Source organism: Poecilia reticulata, chromosome 6 (assembly GCF_904066995.2).
Source record: "Poecilia reticulata chromosome 6, P_reticulata-male-v2, whole genome shotgun sequence".
Lineage (NCBI taxonomy): Eukaryota > Metazoa > Chordata > Actinopteri > Cyprinodontiformes > Poeciliidae > Poecilia > Poecilia reticulata.
In genome coordinates, this window is record NC_088835.1 from 2,835,408 (window position 1) to 2,854,457 (window position 19,050).

At 42.2% G+C, this 19,050-nt stretch overlaps 1 protein-coding gene across 2 annotated transcripts in view; it reads left to right on the forward strand.

Moving 5' to 3' along the window:
* Positions 1-19,050, forward strand: part of bcar1 (BCAR1 scaffold protein, Cas family member) — a 98,126-nt gene that overhangs the window by 16,938 nt on the left and 62,138 nt on the right. The gene's annotated exons all lie outside the window — the stretch shown is intronic.

Below are 19,050 nucleotides of genomic sequence, written 5' to 3' on the forward strand. Positions count from 1 at the left end.
TCAGGAAACATGCATGAAAAATGTAAATAAGTTGCATTTGCCAAACTTTTTAACTCTACTAGTCACAAAACATAAGCTTATTGGTCGCTTTTAGCTGCGCCTTTTAATTCCTTGTTAACCAAAATAACATCAGTCAATCACATATTGGAGTACATTTAGGCATCTAGACATGGTGCAGATCAAAGTTCAAAGTAAGCATCAGAGAAGAGTGAGGAGAGAAATATGCTGTGTGTAGTGATCAGATAAGGAATCATTTTTGACCTCATCCAGTGGAGCGCACAGAGGATTTCATTGCGATGGCTGTGAAAGTTTCAGTCCCACCAGTTTTTTGTGATTCCATGATTGCAAAAATTCACGCAAAATCAACAGATCTCTGCGATACTGCATCATTCTGAGTTTAGTGCAGTGGTTCTTAACCTTTTTTGAGGTACCAAACCCACCAGTTTCATATGCGCATTCACTGAACCCTTCTGTAATGATAAATAAAACATAATTTTTTTCCCCCAAATTCAAGACATAGGGGTGACCAGGCCCGTGCAGAGGCCACTAAAGAGGCAGGTGCTCAAAAAAAAAGTGCACATCTTACCGCATTCTAGGACAGAATATTAACAAAGCCTCTCAGCTTTCAGAGTTTAATAAACAATGATAAATAACAAAATTGTGAGATATACAATCAAAGCTAAGGAAAATCTCTATATAAAGCATACAACTATGCATATGTAAGATATTTTATTAGTGATTTCTTTCAAACCTGCAATTTAGCAGGATATGTAAATCAGAGCTGGACCACCAGACATATTTTGTCTTTACAGAATTACACTATTAAAAATATAAACAAGGGCACAATGCAACCTTTAAGTGGACTGTAATCTATAAAAAAAGAGCTGCCTGTTTACTGCAGCGGAGATGAAGATGGTCCATTCAGGAAAGCAGAGCTGCAGAGCTACCTAGGTGCCCCCAGGCACCTAGTTGGGTGCCTGGGGGCACCCAACTAGTTTAGCAAGATCATTGATTCTTCTTAAAACTCTCTGAGAACAGTTCTTCAAAATATAGTCAGTGTTTTCAGCACAGTTGAGTTGACTGTCCAGGAACGACCCAAGGTATTTAAAATTTGCCACAGTTTCAACAGGTTGGCCATCGAGAGAAACTGGGACCACTTTAAGGTCTTGTTTAGATCATTTAATTAGCTCTACATTCTTAAGAGAAAGAAAAACTAATAATAAATAATAAAGACTTTGCGGTATAATATAATTACATTTAGTAATATTAGTAATAACCCTCCTGACCCCACTGAGGGACAAGGGTGCAAGAAAATGGATGGATGGATGGATGAATATTAGTAATATTAGTTGTGTTACCACCCCCACGCCACTAGAGGCAGTAGCAACCCCGAAAAGATGCGACTAAGGAGCAGATTTAGAAGTACACCGAAAGCTACAGTATTTGGTAAAAACTGTGAGCTTTGCTGAAGTAATTAAAGACACAAGTTCAAATCCATGCTGAGAGTGGAGCTCCTTCAATCAGGGCTCCTCCGCTGCACTGATTGGCTAAGCAATGTAACGTGATCCTCTGCAGCAAGTGATGGCAAAGCGGGGCGTAGTGCTCTCTACTATGGACAGAAATTGCAGTCATATATTTGTCCGTGTAAATCAGACCATGTAGTTGTGACTTGAGGTTTTTATTGACTCCAGTGGCCTTTATTTGAGAGAGGTCAGACAGGAAAGTGGGTAGTGACACTTTCCTGTCACTACTCACTTGACAGGGTAGTGACAGGAAAGTCACTAAATGCAGTAATCATCAGAACCTGTGACGGCGCATCGAGGACCAAGGCTGGTTACCTGGGTTGTGCTTTACCGCAGCTCCCTGTGACTTGAGTTTCTGCACAGTGTTGGTGTGTGTGGAGGTCAGTTTGACATGGAGGGCTGTGGGGCAGTGTGCATAGGTGTGTGGTATGATCTTGTGGATAGTTGGCAATGGTGCAGTAAGGACCAGACATAATAGAGCTGTTGTCGACATGGATCCCAGGCAGCGGTGGCTGAAAAGTCAGTTGGCAGATTGATGGATCTCTGTGGAATTTATCTACCAAACATTGTTCATATTTCAAAGGACTTGATTTCATACTCCAAACTAAGCAGAGCGTTGTGAGACAAGAGTCAGGGTTTAAGAAAGTGAAAATAACCAACACCATCCAACTTCATATGTCTAAAATTTACCCCTAATGATAAATATCTTGGTTTTAACTACAATGATACAATTATTCTGCTGTATCTATTTAAATAAATTATGCAACTGGTTGCCTTAATTTTTTTTGTGCTTATCAGTCAACACCCAAAAGTATACATTTTTCCTATATTTCGTTAACGTAAACACTTGTTTTTCATCTGATTTGAGAATAGTCACTATAGCACAATGTGATGACAAAGTGAAAACATATTTTCAGGCACTTTGTAAATTCATAAAAAAATTAAGCATTTAATATCATAAATACAAAAGTATTCACAGAAGTTAGGTCAGGTACATCTTACATCCATACTTATGTTTCTGAAACTAGATTGTAGTCCACCTTTATCAAGTTCACTTGATTGGATATAATTTTGAATGGGATGTTTGTCCTGATAAGGTCCCACAGTCAACGCTTTACATCAGAGGAGAAACCAAACAGTGGAGTCAGGAACGTCCTCTAGATCTCATTAACTGGTTTATGACAAAGCAGAAATCTGTGGAAGAATAAGAACCAGGTCCAGCAGTACTGAACACTGTGGTCTCCTTAAATGGAAATGGGAGATGGGCCTTGGCCAGAGGTGACCACGAACACAGTAGTCATAGGGGCGGAAAGAAAGGAGAACCACCCATACAGTCAAACTTCACTAACACTCTTCACCAATCTACCAATCAGGGGTTTACGGTAGGGGTTTATATGACAAAAATATATATATTATATTTTTTTGAGTAAATCTCATCAGATCTAATTAAATTTATATTATATACACACACACACACACACACTCATATATATATATATATATATATATATATATATATATATATATATATATATATATATATATATATATATCAGTGGTTCTTAACCTGGGTTCGATCGAACCCTTGGGGTTCGATGAATCAGTCTCAGGGGTTCGGCGGAGCCTCTGCCGCAGAGGTAAAGACACACTTGTGTAAAGTCGTGATGACGCCCCGCTTTGCCATCACTTGCTGCAGAGGAGCCCTGATTGAAGGAGCTCCACTCTCAGCATGGATTTGAACTTGTGTCTTTAATTACTTCAGCAAAGCTCACAGTTTTTTACCAAATTCTGTAGCTTTCGGTGTACTGGCTGCAATGTTGACACCTCGAGATGCCATGAGACCTAAATAATGAACATCATGGCATGGGGTGCATCCCAGTTTTCCATATCTAGCATATAACCATTCATTTTAGCTTTTAAACTGGTTATATTGATCCTGTGTCCAGACAGAAGGATAATCAGTAGCCTATGACCTGTTTGTTCTGAAGATCATGCAGCTTCCACTTCGTCTTCCTAACATGGCGCCTCCTCACCCTGACTCTCATACCACAGAGGAACCACAGAGCTCTGTGAGGTTAAAAGCACATCTTCTGAAGTTGGGATATTTTTCCTCCAACAGGTTCCAGAGAATCACCTCAAACCAGATGTTGGACTGGATTTTATTTCAATGTCATTTGTGAATGTTAGATTCTCATTTTCAACAGTGGAGCTATAAAGGTTGAAAAAGGTTATTATTTTGGAGAAAGTCACATCAACATCAACATTTCCACTAAATAAGAGGCAAAAAAATTGTTTGATAAAGGAAAAGCCTCTAAGACTCTGAGCCTGACAGCAACAAACTATATTTTTGTATTAGACAATTAATTTAATTTCACATAATTATCGCGGTAAAGGCCATTTGTTTGTTAAATACTTAATGAAACGTATTTACCGCGTTTGATGTTTGTTGTAAATGACGTATAGTCACAAAGAACTTAGAGGTAATTAGTCCAAGTTTGTCCTTTATTGAATGTTCAGAAATTACAGCGGCTGTGATGAGCCACAACAAAGATAAACAAAGGTAAAATAACTGAACAGGTGATCAACTCTAAACCACTCGCACCTTTTTACTCACAGTCTCTCTTTGTCATTTAAGCACACCCGTTGCCTTGGCAACCTCCTGCGCTCCACAAGCCGACCAGGAATTACGTTAAAAACATAACATTCAGTCAGTGGTGGGAAAGTACTCAAAAAATTTACTTAAGTAAAAGTACAAATACACAGACAAAAATGTACTTAAGTAAAAGTCAAAGTACCACATTAACATTTTACTTAAGTAAAAGTAAAAAAGTCCTGGCTTTTAAAAATACTTAAGTATTAAAAGTAAAAGTACTTGCTGAATGCATCACCTAATAGCTAATATCATTAAGTGTACCAATCGTATTTAATTTCAATACATCAGAAATGTGCCATTTTAATGAACAATACCACAGATAAAGCATGTTTTTGTTGTGTTTACTCTGTAACATAGTTTCGACTTAGATATGTGATTCTATGCATCATAATTTCAGGGATGGAAACATCTCGTCTCCTGTCCTAACATAACATGAACTTCACTTTTTTTGCCACACATTTATTTTGGAAGAAATCCAACTGGCAGAGGAGGATATGGAACCAAGGAGCCACGTAGCAGAGTTGTAGTCTAGACCACTGAACCCAAGACCAAATCAAAACCAGCACCCCATGCTACATGACAATAAAATTAAGTGCACCTATCAAAATTGCTTCTCAAATTGATCTGAAAGATCCACATTCCCATAAAAACACCTAGATATTAAATACTTAGAGCTGAAATAAATTTAATCAGTGACAATTCAAACTCTTCTTCATTCTGTTTTGCCTTCATCTCTGTGCCACAATACACAGAGGTCTCCTGCCATCCCTAAAAAAATAACACCCTGGGCGGTTGCCCATATTGCCAATGTCAGAAATAATAATTGTCTGCACCATTAAACATAGCAATTAACAATGCTCAACTATGAACACTGTCCAAGGCCCAATAAGCAAGAGGTAACCACGCAGGAGGAGCACCATGACTGTTCTCATCCTCCCTCCTGCTGCAACGTCTTCCACCATGACAGGTGACGAAAACAAAGAGCAATGAGCATGCTCTGCGTTCTTACGTTCTTGTTTTATTTATTCGCCAATTAAATATAAAGATATTTTAATGAAATAAAATAGCTACTGCAGTGTACGCAGAGCATTACAAGAACAAAGAACGGCTCTCAATGAGGCTTCAGCACTATAGGACTTGGTCAAGATCCGTCCAGAAGAATCGGATCGTTCCTGAATGTCATATTACTATATTGCACTTTGGTCACAGCGTTGTCCCATATATGCAACACCTCAGTCAACACCTCCACACAGTAATTCAGCGCATGAGTGGCAACCTTTTTTCATCGCAGATGCAATATGTGTCTCAGTCAGTACAGCTAGCTTTGCTAGCATCACGTCCACAGATCTTACCTTTCTTTAAGCTTTCCTTCCAAGTGAAGTTAAAAATTGGACGAAGTCCCCACCATCTGTGAAAGCGAAGCGCTGCTGATTTTACATGTCCATCCATCCATCCATCCATCCATTTTCTTCCGCTTATCCGGGGTCGGGTCGCGGGGGCAGCAGCTTCAGAAGGGAGGCCCAGACTTCCCTCTCCCCAGCCACTTCTTCCAGCTCCTCCGGGGGAATCCCAAGGCGTTCCCAGGCCAGCCGAGAGACGTAATCCCTCCAGCGTGTCCTGGGTCTTCCCCGAGGCCTCCTCCCGGTGGGACGTGCCCGGAACACCTCACCAGGGAGGCGTCCAGGAGGCATCCTTACCAGATGCCCAAGCCACCTCAACTGGCTCCTCTCGACGTGGAGGAGCAGCGGCTCTACTCTGAGTCCCTCCCGGATGACCGAGCTTCTCACCCTATCTCTAAGGGAGAGCCCAGCCACCCTGCGGAGGAAACTCATTTCGGCCGCTTGTACCCGTGATCTCGTTCTTTCGGTCATGACCCAAAGCTCATGACCATAGATGAGGGTGGGAACGTAGATCGACCGGTAAATCGAGAGCTTCGCTTTTTGGCTCAGCTCTCTCTTCACCACGACGGACCGGTACAGTGCCCGCTTCACAGTAGACGCTGCCCCAATCCGCCTGTCGATCTCCCGTTCCCTTCTTCCCTCATTCGTGAACAAGATCCCCAGATACTTAAACTCCTCCACTTGAGGCAGGACGACCCCCCTGACCCGGAGAAGGCACTCTACCCTTTTCCGGCTCAAGACCATGGCCTCGGATTTGGAGGCACTGAGCCTCATCCCGGCCGCTTCACACTCGGCTGCGAACCGCTCCAGTGAGAGCTGCAGATCACGTTCCGATGAAGCCAACAGGACCACATCATCCGCAAAAAGCAGAGATGCGATCCTAAGGCCACTAAAACGGATCCCCTCAACACCTCGGCTGCGCCTAGAAATTCTGTCCATAAAAGTAATGAACAGAATCGGTGATAAAGGACAGCCTTGGCGGAGTCCAACTCTCACCGGAAACGAGCCCGACTTACTGCCGGCAATGCGGACCAGACTCTGACACCGGTCATACAGGGACCTGACAGCCCGTATCAAAGGGCCCGGTACCCCATACTCCCGGAGTACCCCCCACAGGGCCCCCCGAGGGACACGGTCGAACGCCTTCTCCAAGTCCACAAAACACATGTAGACTGGTTGGGCGAACTCCCATGCACCCTCCAGGACCCTGCTGAGGGTGTAGAGCTGGTCCAGTGTTCCACGACCAGGACAAAAACCACACTGCTCTTCCTGAATCCGAGGTTCGACTATCCGACGGACCCTCCTCTCCAGGACCCCTGAATAGACCTTACCAGGGAGGCTTAAGAGTGTGATCCCCCTGTAATTGGAGCACACCCTCCGGTCCCCCTTTTTAAACAGGGGGACCACCACCCCAGTCTGCCAGTCCAGGGGAACTGCCCCCGATGTCCATGCGATATTGCAGAGTCGCGTTAGCCAACACAACCCCGCAACATCCAGAGCCTTAAGGAACTCCGGGCGGATCTCATCCACCCCCGGGGCCCTGCCACCGAGGAGCTTTTTGACCACCTCGGCGACCTCGTCCCCAGAGATTGGAGAGCCCAGCCCAGAGTCCCCATGCTCAGCTTCCTCAACAGAAGGCATGTTGGTGGGATTGAGGAGGTCTTCGAAGTATTCCGCCCACCGGCCCACAACGTCCCGAGTTGAGGTCAGCAGCGCACCATCCCCACTATAAACAGTGTTGGTGCTGCACTGCTTCCCCCTCCTGAGACGCCGGATGGTGGACCAGAATCGCCTCGAAGCCGTACGGAAGTCTGTCTCCATGGCCTCTCCAAACTCCTCCCACGCCCGAGTTTTTGCCTCAGCGACAACCCGAGCCGCATGCCGTTTCGCCCGCCGGTACCTATCAGCTGCTTCTGGAGTCCCACAGGCCAAAAAGGCCCGGTAGGACTCCTTCTTCAGCTTGACAGCATCCCTCACCGAAGGTGTCCACCAACGGGTTCGAGGGTTGCCGCCGCGACAGGCACCAACGACCTTGCGGCCGCAGCTCCGATAGGCCGCCTCGGCAATGGAGGTACGGAACATGGTCCACTCAGACTCAATGTCCCCCACCTCCCCCGGAACGTGTTCGAAGTTCTGCCGGAGATGAGAGTTGAAGCTCCGTCTCACAGGGGACTCCGCCAGACGTTCCCAGCAGACCCTCACTACACGTTTGGGCCTGCCAGGTCTGACCGGCTTCCTCCCCCACCACCGGAGCCAACTCGTCACCAGGTAGTGGTCAGTGGACAGCTCCGCACCTCTCTTCACCCGAGTGTCCAAGACATACGGCCGCAAATCCGATGAGACGATGACAAAGTCAATCATCGAACTGCGGCCTAGGGAGTCCTGGTGCCAAGTGCACATATGGACGCCCTTATGCCTGAACATGGTGTTCGTGATGGACAATCCGTGACAAGCACAGAAGTCCAACAACAGAACACCGCTTGGGTTCAGATCGGGGGGGCCGTTCCTCCCAACCACGCCTCTCCAGGTCTCACTGTCATTGCCCACGTGAGCGTTGAAGTCTCCCAGTAGAACAAGGGAGTCCCCAGGAGGGGCACTCTCCAGTACCCCCTCTAAGGACTCCAAGAAGGGTGGGTAATCTGAACTGCCGTTCGGCCCGTAAGCACAAACAACAGTCAGAACCCGTCCCCCCACCCGTAGGCGGAGGGAGGCCACCCTCTCGTTCACCGGGGTGAACCCCAACGTACAGGCGCCCAAATGGGGGGCAACAAGTATGCCCACTCCAGCCCGGCGCCTCTCACCGTGGGCAACTCCAGAGTGGAAGTACGTCCAGCCCCTCTCAAGGAGACTGGTTCCAGAACCAGAGCCATGCATCGAGGTGAGGCCGACTATTTCTAGCCGGAACCTCTCAGCCTCGCACACTAGCTCCGGCTCCTTCCCCACCAGAGAGGTGACGTTCCACGTCCCGAGAGCCAGCTTCTGCAGCCGAGGATCAGACCGCCAGGGTCCCCTCCCTTGGCTGCCGCCCATAGCACAATGCACCCGACCCCTTTGGCCCCTCGGACAGGTGGTGAGCCCATCGGAAGGGGGACCCACGTCTCCTCTTCGGGCTGAGCCCGGCCGGGCTCCGTGGGTAAAAGCCCGGCCACCAGGCGCTCGCCATCGTGCCCCACCTCCAGGCCTGGCTCCAGAGTGGGGCCCCGGTGACCCGCGTCCGGGCGAGGGAAAACGCAGTCCAAAGTTCGTATTCATCATAGGGGTCTTCGGGCTGCACTTTGTCTGGTTCCTCACCTAGGACCTGTCTGCCTTGGGTGACCCTACCAGGGGCATAAAGCCCCAGACAGCATAGCTTCTAGGATCATTGGGACACTCAAACCCCTCCACCACGATAAGGTGGCAGCCCAAGGAGAGGGATTTTACATGTCGCCATATCTTATGATTTATGCAGCGTTATTATATTACTGACGCTCAGAGGAAACCACTGCGCATGTCTGGAGCTCCGCGTGCGAGTAAAGGGGGAGCCGATGGGTGACAACAGACACTAAGTCACGTTATTGATCGGATTTTACGGCGGATTTTACGGCGCCACCTTAAGTCCCTGAACTTCACATTTTAACATTGAAACAATAATTTCAATGTATTGAAATTTCAATGTATTTCAATGTATTGAAATTTCAATGTGAATGTCATTCACAAATGACATTCACAAATGAATGCATTCATGACAAATGAATGTCATGAATGCATTGTTTCAATGTATTGAAACAATGTACTATTGTTTCAGTACATTGAAACAATAATTACTGAGATTATTATTGTTGTTGGGTCATTAATTTGAACACGTTTTGTTGATTTTTGTTGTTTTTTAATAAAGTTACGAACGTTTTAAGCGATCAGAGGAGGACGTGCTGGTCTCCGCGTCCTGACGGCGTTCTGTTCGTCACCTAATGCCGAGATCGACATATTGCGCCCCTGCTCTAGCAAAGCATGAACAGTTCAGAAACAATATGAAATGGGAAAAAAGTTCCCAGATAGCACATGATGTTAAATCATCGTTGAAAAATAGCTAGAATCGTTGATTTTTGGTTGAAGTCGACAAATGACGTTGGATCAACCATCAAACAACCATCCAATCAAACCGTTGAAACTGTTATTGAATCAATGTTGTTTTGTCATTGAAATCTAATGACTGAAATGCATTTGTCTGATCAACATCTCATCAATGTTGAATCAATGTCAGATGTTTTGCTGCACCCATTTCCCTCCTCTCCTCCTCATCTGAGCTCTGGGTCAGAGCATTTTATTACTGAGTGGGGTTATCATGTTTTAAATTAAGCACTGTAGAGGGTAGTCGGTGCTGATTCATTTCTGTACATTTTCTTACTTGTTCATAACAATTCTCACTGACTGTTTGCGTGGGATATATTGACACAAAAACATCTACAACTTACTACAAGGAGTGGAGCGGTCCACCCCCACCATTTACATGAGTGGGATGGCCCAACCACACAGCTGCTTTGCTGTTGGCTTGTTGGCAAAAGATGTTAATTCAATGTTGACTTATTATCACAAAGGTTGCATGTATGGTTGAGGTCAACAACTGACGGTGGATCAACTATAAAACACACTCTAAAAAGAAAATAGTTGAAGCAACTTAATTGAATTGCTTCTGTAGGTAACAAGCAATTCAATTAAGTTTATCCAACTGAATTTATTAAATTTATCCAACTTAATTTATTAAGTTTAACCAATTCAAAATATTATAATCATCCAACTCAATTTGTTAATTTATTTTTAACAAATTTATTAAGTATGTTTAAGATAACAGATTTAAGACAGTCTTACTCAAATCATTTAGTTTACTTAAAAAATGGTAAATAAACTTGCATAGCACTTTTTCAGTCATTTTGACCACTGAAAGCACTTTACACTCGAGTCACATTCATTATTTAATGCACAGATCAGTTGTGGTTAAGTGCCTAGAGGTCACATTGACATGTGGCAGGAGGGAGCTGGAATTGAACCATCCACCTTCTGACCTCAAGACAACTGCTCTACCCACAGAGCCACAGTGGCTTACCAAGGAATCTGTCCCTGGTTAGCTTGAGTCATTGGATCAGACGAGGGATACAAACGTGGTATCGAACTTAATTATTTCAAGTAAAGTCAAAGTGAATCCAGTGTGTTTCAGCACTGGTCCTCCAAGCCCTGCAAGTTTTAGGCATTTCCCTAATTCGGCACACATGATTTTAATTGATGTCTGATTAACAGGGTTTTGCTAAAATGAAAACACGCAGGTCAGTTTGATTGAGGAAAAGGTTTGGGGAAGAACTCGTGATCTAAATGTTCAATCAATGTAAGATGTTTTTCACACCCCTCTACACACACCCCTTCCCCCCACACCTCACCCCTCTCCTGGGCCCTCAATCTGCTCCCCCTTTCTTCTCTCCTCCCCTCCTCCTTGGGCTCCGGGTGAAATAATTTTAATTTTAGGTGAGGGTTTTAAATTTTCACATTTTATTTTGTTAAAGATTTTTTTGGCTCTTGTGGCCTTTATTTGATAGTTAATTGACAAGAAAAGGGGTAATGAGAAAAGGGGGAAGACATGAAGCAAAGGTTGCCAAGGCCGGGAATCGAGCCTGCGACGGCTGTGTCAGGGACTGGGGCAGGGGTGGGCAACTCCAGGCCTCGAGGGCCGGTGTCCTGCAACTTTTAGATGTGTCTCTACTTCAACACACCTGAGTCAAATAATGTCGTTAGCAGGACTCTGGAGAACCTGACTGCACAGAGGAGATGATTCAGCTATTGGATCCAGGTGTGTTCTACCAGGGAGACATCTAAGAGCTGCAGGACACCGGCCCTCGAGGACCAGGATTGCCCACCCCTGAAAGGCCTCCAGTGTGCAATCTGTGCAGTTTGTTGCACCCCTCATCACCTTCTCATCTCCCCCTACTCCTTCCCAAAACTCCCCACACCCACCTGCTCCTCCCAGCCTTCCCCTCTTTACCCCCTCTCATCCCTTCTTCCCTCCCCCCATCCTTGCGCTCTGGGTCAGAACATTTTATTACTAAGTGGGGGTTAATCATGTTTCAAATTAAGCCCTACATGTTGAGAACACTGGGTTGTGATTCCTTTATGTATATTTTCTTACTTGTCTGTAAATATAATTGCTGACTGTGTGTGATACACCACAAAGTGGGAAAATTTAATTATCACTCCAGACCAAATTACCCTGTTAAATAGAAAAAAAAGTAACCAAGGTTCGGGCAACGTCTCACCAGGACACCGGAAGTGAGGAGCCCCGCCCCCTGCTCTTCAGACCGAGCTTGGGGAAGACGAGGGCGGTTGTCCTTTTTTTCTATCTGACGTCTTTACAGGTTAGTAATGAGAAACTGGTGAGGGCTGCCCCCCCGGTAAAAATGTGGAGTAACAATGTATATTTGGATAGGATTTGTAATATGATAGATGTGCTGAAACATTGAAAAAAAAAGGAATTTGTTAGCTACATTTTGGCTACAACGGTCAACTAACGGCCGTTCTGAAGATCGCTACATGTATCTTTTAGCTCCGTTCCATTCCCCGAACAAACATTGGTACCTTGACATACATTGTGTTGTTTTATCTGTTAAAAGTGAATTATTATTATTATTATTATTATTATTATAAACGTTACTTTTTCTCCCTTTCTATGTAATCAATTAAACTGTAGTTATTCAGTCGGTCAGTAGTTATTCAAAACACATTAGAGCTTAATGTTTTGTTCATTATAACATCTCCATCTTGCATTATTTAACATAATTAATCCTCTTATTTGAGAAATGTTTTTTTAAATGTACATCTCTGCGCTGTGGATTGATTGGTGGGAGTTGATACTTTTTTTACTCAGGTGAAGGCTGTGTGTTTTTTTTGGTAGCAGCAGAGGGACAGGAATGTGATTGTTCTAGGAAGTGTTAATAATTTCATGATTTCAATAATTTGTAATAAAGAGACCGAGTTTGGGGAAGAAGACGGCGGTTGTCCTTTTTTTCTATCTCTGACGCTGTTCCGTCTTTACAGGCTCTCCTTCAGGATCAAAGGGGAAGCAGAAATTCACGCAAGAAGAAAAGAAAAAAAATAAAAATAAAACATAATTTGTTACAAATGTCCATCTTCCAGCTGAGACGTGTAACATGTGCATAATGTGTTGACACAAAAACATCTACAAGTCTCTAATAGGAGTTGTACAGTCCGACTCCCCCTTTTTACACTAGTGGTTTGTCCCAACCAAACAGCCATTTTGCTGCTGGTTTGTTTGCAACTGGCTTCTGAATTGAATTCTCCTCTGAGCAGTTTTATGGTAAGTTTTTCAATATTACTTTGCTCTTAAATGTGTTTAATGAAAAATAAGGGCATTGTTTTGTGCCCATAGTAATCCTGGTTATTTTGGGGGAAACAGATATTTTTAATAATTGAGGTCATGTCTCATTTTGTACTATTTTCATCCTGCCCACCACTCCAGGCCTTTTTTATTATGATGTGCTTAGGGACGTGCTTAGATGTGTCTCTGTTCCAGAACAACTGAGTTAGATGATTGCATGATGGTCTGCAGCCATCAAGAAGTGCAGAAGGTTGTTAATCATCCACAGATTAATTCCAGGTGAGGCAGAAAGGAAACACTTAAAACATGTAAGGCAGGTGAAACCCTGAACTAAACCTGCTAATGACTGATTCAGTCTGTTGATTCTTGGGTTGGTAACTGGTTAAACTGGACTATTATTACTGGTGTGGGGATCTTTATCAGCATATGGACATTTTGTAATGAATTTAATAAACTTATTAGGAAATATTTGTAGTTGATTGAAGATTAAACCAGCTATTTGATGGAAGTTTATTCTGTATAAATTATAATTTTTCCAGCTACAGTATAAATCACCTTTTGCTCTATTTATTTGTCTCTGGTGTGTTAAATAAACCCTGATCCTCCCTGAGTTTTATCTTTAGGTTTTCTGATAAACAACCTTTATTTTAAATATTGATTCCCTCATTTAAACATGAGTGCAGCATCATAAATCCTACACTAGACTGCAGCTTCATAGGTAAATGTAGTTGTAAACATTAAGATGAATATTAATGAAAGATTAAGATAAAAATTAACTTAACAGTGAGTGTACATGGGGAACTATATGGTTTGTATTTGTTCTCAGACCTGTAACCAGTACACTGTTTAATGTTTCAATGTCTTTCAGAACTTTTCAAATGTTTATCATATTTCTAACAGGCACCTTCCTCACTTTTATTTTTGTGGTTTTCAGCTGTTGCTTTGCGGTTTGACCAAAAGCTGACTCTTGAGGACTGCAGTAAAACTGTCAAGAAGTGGCTTCATTACACGCCAGAATGAGAGGAAGAAGGAATCAAAGTAACGCCAACCAGAGTGAAACTGGGGTTACCACAACTAGTACCGTTTCCCTGGTTCATACAGTATAAAGCTTAACCTCATGGACTCTGTTCTTCTCTGGACAATAGACTGTTATTCTGACAGTCAAAAAGGAGTCAAATATGTTTAAAGATCTGTCCCTCTTTTCTTAAATAAAATGTTATATCAAACCTATGTTATTTTTAAACTTTTGCACACAGTTTACCTATTATCTGCCAATAATATAGTGTTTAACACCAGTGAAGAAACCTTTAGTGGTATGTCATGTAGACCTATCAGACCTAAAAACGTGCATAAATCCTTAGCTTTTATTCAAAATGAAATCAACCCAAATCTGCATGTAGATCCACATGAAGGTTGAATCAATGTTGATTCCCAACTGATTCAATGAAAAATCAACAGAAATATGCATGCAGATCCACGTTCAGATGAGTGTTGAATCAACATTGATTCCTGACTAATTCAATGTAGAATCAACAGAAATGTGCAGATCCAAGTTCAGATGATGGTTGAATCAACATTGACTTGTAACTGATTCAATGTAAAATCAACAGAAATATGCATGCAGATCCACAGTCAAATGAGTGTTGAATCAACATTGATTCAATGTAAAATAAAAATGTGTGCAGAACCACATTCAGATGAAGGTTGAATCAATGTTGATTCCTAACTGATTCAATGCAATATCAACACAAATATGCATGTAAATTGACATACAAATGATGGTTGACTCAACATTGATAAAATGTCAGTTATGGTTGAAACCCTAATGTTGATTCAACATATAAGTCACCGACCACTTTCAATGGTGTTCAACGTTGATTCAATGTTTCTGGTTGACATTGATTCAATGTTGTTTCAATCATTCTGTGCTATCTGGGTTATTTATTAACTGATTAAGTTGTGTTTTAGATTGTTCTTGAAAAACTAATCAGTCACGGCTGGTTAGTGGGTGCTCTCACTGCTGCAGTGAACCCACTGATTCTTTACAGCAGACAACCGCTCCTCTCTCTTGCAGGTACTGCGTACCCCCGCTAAATCTTTTAGGGGTACGCAGTACCCTACCGTACCCCCCTACTTTCACCCCTGCGTAAAATTCAAAGACAAATTCAAAGAAGAGGTGAAGCGATAATTTATGGGTTTTAAAGAAGAAATGAAGAGAAAAGTGGCACAGAACGATGCGGAAATACAGAAACGACAAGAGGACATCACTGAGGCGCAGGGCCGTATAGCAGAGTTGGAAGAGTGGAGCACGGAAGCGAAGGACGCCATTCGGAGTCTCTTAAAACAAAAGAAAATTATGAGAAAAGCTAACTGACGTGGAAGGACACGACAGGCGCTGTAATATGAGAATTTATAACGTGGCCGAACAAGACGACGAATCAGTTCGAGAAATGGTGGAGAGGCTACTGCACCGTGAGCTAGCCCTACCGGACGGAACCGAGCTGCAGATCCTGCGGGCTCATAAAAGCCTTAGAAAGAAACCACCACCGGGCGCAAATCCCAGGTCCATAGTGGTCAATTTCTTAAATACAAAACCAAAGATGAAATTCCGACAAAAGCATGGAAAAAGAAAATCCAAGTCGAGGGGAGGCGGATATTTTTTTTCTATTACCACCGAGGTAATAGAAAAACGCAAATCCTATTCCGGGATTAAAAAGGCTCTGAAAGACCGAAAGATCCGCTTCCAGACGCCAGTGACAAAAATACGGATTCACTGGTCGGTTGGTGCCAAGATTTACAACAACGCGGGTGAAGCTGCAATAGACATGAGGGGACGAGGGCTGGAGCTAGAGAGCAAGAACGGCACCGGACCTTCATCCGAGGAGAGGATCCAGACGGCTCTGCCTTGGCAACGCTCCGGGAAGAAGCAGAAGACTGACGGCAGGACCCCCGCTACAAACCCTGGTCAGAACGCGGGGAGCCGAGCGAGGGAACGGCTGCAGGAGTTCCAAAGATGAGGACATTGAGGACGCGAAGGTAACGGTGGCATAAATGGTTCACTAAAGAAGGTTCAAACATCGCCTGCTTTCAAGTTAAAAGTTTAATAAATTTGCAGACGTTTAGTAGGGCAGACGCTTTGTTATAATCCCTCATCCCGCCTCCCTTTTAATACAAGGGGGGATTGAAGAAACAAGTGTACTCTAAAGTTTGGTCAAGTATCGACAAGTAGAACCACCAAACATGGGACTGTTGGTCTTACCTAGCAGGTCGGGAAGACTTAACATACAGTAGGTCTACCCAAAACCACTGGGGAGAAGTGTGTGTGTGTGTGTGTGGGGGGGGGGGGGGGGGGGGGGGGTGTTCATAAAAGCTTACCCCCCTCCCTTTTCAGCAGGGGCACAGGGCCTCTTGGGAATGGGGCTCAGTTTTAGTCGGGAGTTTAGATATTTTGTTAGTTTAGTTCTTGTTCATAGCTTGTTGTTCAGTGGAAAAGGTGAGAATCAAATCAAGATATACAAATAATGTCTAATGATATAACTGTGGTGTCACTTAATGTTAATGGACTAAATAATATCTAAATAATAGAGATAAGGTCTTAAATAAATTTAGAAAAGAAAAAGTACAAGTTATTCTCTTGCAGGAAACACACCTATTGAAAATGAACATGAAAAGTAAAAAAAAAAAATGAGAGTATAGAAATTCATTTTCCTGCTCATTTGGACAAAGGCATAAATGAGGAGTTATGACATTGATTTCAAATAATGTAAAGTTCGAAATGCTGAAGGAAATTGGGGATAAAGAAGGAAGATACCTAATGATAAAGGGCAAATTGAAAAATCAGTTAATTACACTACTCAATGTATATGCCCCTCCAGAAAGTGACAAGATACTTAAGAAAATATTTGATTCATTAATTTGGAAGCAGATGGAATATTGATATGTAGCGGGACTTTAATGTCGTGTTAAATTATAGGATTGATACTACAAGTAAAAAAATAAGAGTAAAAACCAAATCAGTAAGTATATGAACACCATGATATCAGAAATGTCAATTCTAGATGTGTGGAGAGAATTTCACCCCTTAGATCAGGATTGTACTCTCCATTCAAAACCACATGGTGTTTATTCCAGAATTGATTGTATGCTAATGAATGAGAGAACTACACAGAGTGAAAGAATGTAGGATAGGAGTATCAGATGTCTCCGATCATAGCACAGTTTATCTTAAGATTCACCTGAACAGCAGAAAGAAAAGTACTTTGTGGAGACTAAATGAAGGAATATTAAACAACAAGGGTCTAATTGGTGAAGTAAAAGAGGAGATAATCCAATATAGAGAGGAAAATGATAATGGTGAAGTAGATACATTAATACTATGGGATGCAATGTAGGCTGTAATACGGGAAAAATTATTTCTTACACAGCATTTATGAAAAAAGCTAGATTAGAAACATACAACAAGCAAATAAGGAAGCTAAGGGACTTGGAACAGCAACATAAAAACTAATAACCCAGACATTTAATCTGATTAAAGAAACCAGGAAAGAAATGCACTGCAAAAAAAGTCAGTAAATTTACGGTAAAAGACCAACAGTTTTTGTCCGTCATATCCAAAAACATTTCATTACCGTAGAAATTACATGGAACTACCGTAAGTCGAAACTGCAAAGATTACGGTAATTTACGGTAACAAACTGTAAAAGGCCAACAGTTTTTGACCATCATATCCAAAAACATTTCTTTACCGTAGAAGCTACATGGAACTACCGTAAGTCGAAACTGCAAAAAAAGTCAGTACATTTACGTTAGAAAATTGCTACTGACCGTAATATCCAAAACATTTTGTTACCGTAGAAAATACATGGAGTTACACTAAGTCGAAAGTACACTGCAAAAAAAATCCGTAAATCTATGGTAAAAAATGGTAAAATACCAACAGTTACTGACCGTAATATTCAAAGCATTATACTACCATAGAAAATACGTGGATAATAAGTTATCTCTTCTGTGGACACATGCTGTTTTTTGTTGTTGTTTGTTTTGTTTTCCAGATCTCAGTAATACCGTGAGGAAATTGGACAGAAAATAGAGTTGTTGTTTTTTTTAACTAAATTTTTAAATAGAAATTGTTTCTTTAAGTGGAGGACTCGTAATCTGTATTTTTGTTTAATTTGAATTTTTTTTCTTTATAACTTTCTGTATAGAAATGCTGGCAAGTTACACTTCCTTGTGTGTTGTACTATAATTTTTATGGTAAAATTCTGGTAAGAACAGTGACCATATTACTTTTTTAGGTTTTTTGGGGGTTTTTTTACAATAAAATGTCCATATATCATACAGTCTGGCCGTGTTTTTCACTTATGTAGATACGGTATTATGCCTCAGGCAGTATGATCGTATTTACTACAGCAAAACCACATTTTTATTTTTTATTTAACATATTTTAGGAAATACTGTATTTTACCGTATTTGGGAAATACGGTAAAATACTGGCAGCTTTGGTTGCCAGAATTTGACCGTATTTTAAAAATCCTGTAAAATACTGCATTTCCAAAATACGGTAAAATACTGGCAGTTTTGGTTGCCAGAATTTGACCGTATTCTTAAAAAACGGTAAAATACTGCATTTTAAAAATCCGGTAAAATACTGGCAGTTTTGGTTGCCAGAATTTTACCGTATTTTAAAAATACGGTAAAATACTGCATTTCCAAAATACGGTTAACTGGCAGTTTTGGTTGCCAGAATTTTACCGTATTTTAAAAATACGGTAAAATAGTGCATTTCCAAAATACGGTAAAAAACTGGCAGTTTTGGTTGCCACAATTTTACTGTATTTCTAAAATACGGTAAAAAAAATGGCAGTTTTGGTTGCCAGTATTTTACCGTCTTTATATGGTAAAATTACATGCCAGTTTTTTACCGTAAATTGAGGCCGGTTTTTTTTATAGTGTGGATCTGAGTTTATGGGAGGAGGTTGAAAAGAAGGCCAGAATTGCTTAACAAAAGTAATATGAAGGACAGCCTAAAGCTACAAAAAATTTGGCTAGGCGCATTAAGAAACAACAAACATTAGGTAGCATACATAAAATAAGAGATCCACTAACTAATACAATTTT